Source organism: Dromiciops gliroides, chromosome 2, assembly GCF_019393635.1.
Source record: "Dromiciops gliroides isolate mDroGli1 chromosome 2, mDroGli1.pri, whole genome shotgun sequence".
Lineage (NCBI taxonomy): Eukaryota > Metazoa > Chordata > Mammalia > Microbiotheria > Microbiotheriidae > Dromiciops > Dromiciops gliroides.
Genome location: NC_057862.1, coordinates 398,114,883 through 398,120,670, shown reverse-complemented (window position 1 = coordinate 398,120,670; position 5,788 = coordinate 398,114,883).

Here is a 5,788-nt window from a genome sequence, read left to right as displayed (position 1 = left end):
GTAGATATTTATAAATGGTCCATCTTGTCTTTCTAATATCTTTCTTGGAAATATGATTAGGGAAACAGGCCCATTTTCTAAATTTTTTTCTTTTGTCTTTGGGAGTTGTAATATCTCTCAAGTATTGCTTATTCTTAAAATCTAACTATTTTAGCTTTTTTTACTTTACATTTCCATGTTCTGATTTTTTTGTTTGTTTTGTTTTTGGTTTAGTTTTTGTTTTTTTGTGGGGTAATGGGGGTTAAGTGACTTGCCCAGGGTCACACAGCTAGTAAGTGTCAAGTGTCTGAGGTCAGATCAGAACTCAGGTCCTTCTGAATCCAGGGCCAGTGCTCTATCTACTGGGCCACTTAGCTGCCCCTGTTCTGATATTTTTAATAAGGATTATCATGGCATTTGGAACTTGAAGAGACCCTTAGAGATTATCTGGTCTCTTGGTTTTCAGACTTTTCTTTATGGTATGGTATTTTTTAATAGTATTTTCCCCCCAATTATATGTCAAGACAATTTTTAGCATTTTTTTAAATTATTTTTTTTAACGGGGTAATGAGGGTTAAGTGACTTGCCCAGGGTCACACAGCTAGTGTCAAGTGTCTGAGGCCGGATTTGAACTCAGGTTCTTCTGAAGCCAGGGCCAGCGCTTTAACCACTGCGCCATCTAACTGCCCCCCCCCCCTTAGCATTCATTTTTACAAGATTTTGAGTTCCAAATTTTTCTCTCTCCTTCCCTCTTCCTAAAATGGTAGACAGTTTGATATTATATATGTGCAATTATATAAAACATTTCCATATTAGTCATAGTTGTGACAGAAGAAACAGATCAAAATGAAAAAAAGGGGGGAGCAGCTAGGTGGCACAGTGGATAAAGCACTGGATTCTGGAGGACCTGAGTTCAAATCCTGCCTCAGACACTTGACATTTACTAGCTGGGCAAGTCACTTAACCCTCATTGCCCTACAAAAAAACCCCAAACATGATAAAAGTAAAGTGAAGAAAGTATGCTTTGATCTGCATTCAGGTCACATCAATTCTTTCCCTGGATGTAGATAGCATTTTCCATCATGTGTCTTTTGTATTTGTCTTGGATCATCATGTTGCTGAGAAGAGCTAAGTCATTCATAGTTGATCATCACACCATGTTGCTAATATTGTATAGAATATTTTCCTGGTTCTGCTCATTTCACTTTGCATCAATTCATAGAAGTTTTTCCAGATTTTTCTAAAATCTGCCTCCTCATTTCTTATCGCACAATAGCACTCCATTACATTCATATACCACAACTTGTTCAGTCATTCCCCAATTGATGAGCATCCCCATAATTTCCAATATTTTGCCACCACAAAAAGGGCTTCTATAAATATTTTTGCACATGTAGGTCTTTTTTTCTTATCTCTTTGGGATACAAACCTATTAGTGGTATTGCTGGATCAAAGTCACAGTTTAGTTGCCGCTTAGATATAGTTCCAAATTGCTCTCCAGAACAGTTGGATCAATTCACAGCTCCCACCAACAGTACATTAGTGTCCCAGTTTTCCCACATCCTCTCCAAGATTTATCATTTTCCTTTTTTACATTAGCCAATCTGATGGATGTGAGGTGGTACCTCAGTTTTAATTTGCATTTCTCTAATCGAGTGATTTAGAGCACTTCTTCATATGCCTTTAGATAGCTTTGATTTCTTCATCTGAAAACTGCCTGTTCTTATCCTTTACATGGTCCAGTATTTTTTGCTGTTAGGAATTGCAGCAGAGGAGAGAGTCAGGAGACTCATGCATGTGATTACAAGTCTAAATCTCATATACTTCATAGCACACCTAGCTCTTGGTATAAGTATCCTCTTTGAGAACTACTGATCTAGTCTAATACCCTAATTTTTTCAGATTAAGAAAAGTTCAGTGTATTGCCCAGGCCACATCCAGATTCAGATTCAAGATTCAACTCCAAAGACCTAAACTTAACCTTTCCTCACCCAGTCCTCTTTCTACTACATTATGCCAAAGTTTACTTTGTAATCATTTTATTTTAGAGCTGGTGGGTGGCTAAAGCCCAAGTCTCTCATTGCTATGAAATCTCAGTTGAAGTGGTTTTAGCTTTGTCTAAATCGTTAAGAAAATGAAAATTGAGATCTCTCCCAGACCAGTGTTCTCTTCTGAAATAAAAGTTACATCCACAGCATCCATACATCCATAGTGGTAAAGCATGAAATAAACACTGCAAAACAGCATCTGAGGAAGTTGATGTTGCAAACAGCAAAGTGATTCCAAACAAACCAGTAACAGCCATGAAACTGCACATTCTCATTATAGCTGCCTCCTTGATGACAAGTTCATACAGATGTCCTAAGACATTTTGCAAACATTTGATATTTGTATAGTATCTTTTCAGGATAGGCAAGAACCCTATACCACAAGAAGAGGATGAAATGAGTCAATGTAAATTGAGAGCTTAAAGGCAAGAGTTGTGTGGGCAGGGTCCAGATGGAAAAAGGCAAAATACCAAGCTTTCATTTTGTGCCTTAATTTCAGAACAAAATTAGAGATAATTAAGTGCTGTGATCACAGGACTCTGAATTGTCAGATTTATAATTGCTACTTTTAAAAATTTGGAACATTAATAAAGATGTTGAAAATCACAAATATTTCTCTGGGATATGATAGTAACATAGTTTCTTGTTCCTTAATTTCTGAAGTAGCTGAGGTATGAATGATGTTAAGATGGTTGAAAACATGTAATTCTTTGCTAAAACAGTAAGCCATACTCTATGCCATGGATGTGAGGGTCCAACTTCATTGTACCTTTTTTATCTTTGGGTTAAAAGTTGTTTACTGTTTCAATTTCTGAATTTACATTTTAACTCTATTTAAGGATTCATTGCATCATAGTACCAAATAGGTTTACAAGGCTAGTCCATTTTGCTGCATTTTTTTCCCCCTCCATTAAAAAAAAATGTACTCATGTTGATTAGCTCTGGGTGGGTTGGCACTTTTTGTGAAATAGTATAGGGGGGTGGGGGGGGCAGCTAGATGGCGCAGTGGTTAAAGTACCGGCCCCCATTGCCTAAAAAAAAAAAATAATATAGGGGGCAGCTAGGTGGCACAGTGGACAGAGCACCGCCCTGGATTCAGGAGGACCTGAGTTCAAATTTGGCCTCAGGCACTTGACGCTTACTAGCTGTGTGACCTCATTGCTCCACAAAAAAAGAAAAAAAAGAAATAGTATAGCATTTTTGTGGGATAGTATCCATAAGTCAGTGTACCCAGTCAGGGAACTGAAATATACTTGGCACCATGAGAACTCCAGTGGTCTTGAGAGTTACTGGAAAAGATTCCTTAAGGAAAGTATGATAATCACTTCCTTGGAGACAGAAGAAAGAATTCAGAAGATTGTATGGTTTTATTCTATTAATAAGTATATTATATCCCCCCCCCCAAAAAAAAGCTTATTCATTTTAAATGAGCAAAAATCAGACTAGTAGCCTCTCATAAGTGGTAGAAATCCCAGCATAAATATTTAGGGAAAAGCCAAGTTAGAAAGGAGCACATTAGCAACAAGATAAAGCTGTGCCTAACTGGTTCAGAATATTAATGTGGCTTCAGAATAGAAATGGCACAGCATCCTCCCTCTCTTAGAGCTCTGTCCACAAACATTTTTCAGGTAAACAACTAAATTTAGAAATGTCTAAAAACAGAATTAACAGATTTATTCCTAGATAGGTTCTTAGAAGTTACCTCATCCATTCTAGTCATACAGATGAGAAAACTGAGGTCCGGAAGAATTATGATGCAGAGGCAGAAACATGAGATCCAAGTACTATGTATGATGAATAGTAGGGCCACTTTGGCTGAGATCAAAATACTTGAAGGGACATAATGTATAATGCGTTAGGAAAGGTAGGTTGGGAAGGTTTATATTTGGGTAATTGGGTACCACAGAAATTAGAAGTGATGTCATGAGTGAGACTTGTACTTTAGAAAACCACTTCAGCAACAGTGTGGAGGATGCAGTGGAGTTAAGCAGAGACAGCAGAGAACATTTTGTCTGTAGTAATTATCCAGGCAAGAGGTGATAAGGGCCTGAACTAGGGTGATGGCCATGGGGATGAAAAGGAGCCTAACTAGGTGTCCCATAGGGCACTGACATGGGCCTTCTCCCTCTATACTATTCACTCGTGATCTCATCAGCTCCCATTGAATCAATTCTCTCTATGCTGATGATTCTCAAAGCTACTTAAGTCTTACATCTCTAGCAGCCTATTAGGCATCTGGAATTGGATGTCCTATAGACATCTTAAACTTGTCCAAAATCATCCTCCCCTCCCCACCCAAAACTCTTCCCCATTCCAAACTTCCCATTAACTATCAGGGGTATCACTATCTTCCCAGTCTTGCAACCTTGGTGTCAAACACAACCCACCACTACCCCGCCCCACCCATATCTAATCTGTTGCCAAGGCCTTTCAATTTCACCTCTGTAACTCCCTCTGATACTGCCACCACTCTAGTTCAGGGCCTCATCAAACGCCATGGCCCATGGCAATAAGCTGCCTGGTTGGTCAGCCTGCCACAAGTCTTATCCTTCTAACTACAGAATAACTCCATTGGCTTTCTTATAAATCACTCCAGGATAAAAAATAAAATATTTTCAATACTTTTCAAAGTCCTTCATAATCTTCCCCCACCCCCACTTTCAGGGTTTTTAGACTTTTACCACCATTCCCACTATGTATTCTTCAATCCATTGACTCTGGCTCCCTTGCTATTCCTTGAACAAAATATTGATAGATACCATCTGTCAACTCTAGGCATTTTTACTGGCTGTCTGCCCTCCCCCCAAATGCCTGGAATGCTCCCCTTCCTGACCTCTGCCTCCTGGCTTCAAGTCTCAACTAATATTCCAACTTTTTGCAGAATGATTCTACTGATCTATATTAATTCTACTGCCTTCCTCTTTTTGGGTATTTGCACTTGATTTTCTATGTAGCTTGTTTGTATTATAATTATTTGCCTGTTGTCCCCCACATTAGACTGTAGGCTCTTTAAGCACCTGGACTGTCTTTTACCTTTTTGTCCCCAGCACTTAGCATAGTGCCTAGATGTAGTAGATGCTCAATAAATGTTTATTGATTTACCAATGTGAGACAAGTTCAGGAGGTAGGAACAAGATTTGGACAACTAGTTAGATACTTAAGAGTGAGTGAGTTAAGGATAAAACAGATTTAAAAGCTTGATTACTTTAAGTAATCAATCCCTCAACAGAAATAGGGTAGTTTGACAACGAAGTAAGTAGCAGGGTCAAAGTTCAAATCCAATTCCTCTCAAAACTAACTACAACTAAAGGTGAGGAGTAACCAACCTTAAAAAGTCAATGAGGAGGGGCAGCTAGTCTAGCGCAGTGGATAGAGCACCAGCCCTGGAGTCAGGAGTACCTGAGTTCAAATCCGACCTCAGACACTTAACACTGACTAGCTGTGTGATCCTGGGCAAGTCGCTTAACCCCAATTGCCTCACTAAAAAAAAAAAAAGAAAAGAAAAGAAAAAAAAAGTCAATGAGGCCAAGCAGAAAGAAGGCTGGACTTTAGAAGGCCTAGTCTTGTTCCTTGCTCTAACCTGAGGCAAATCTCTATCAGTAAGTATAATAATAGCTATTTACTTCAGAGTGGAGAGAAAAACAATAGTGAAAGTGCTTTCAATCTGTAAGTGGCAGGATGCAAATATAAATGTAAAGAATGAGTGGGGTGGGGGAATGCGCCCACCAAATCAATACTCAGGACTCAAGAAGAAAGGAGGT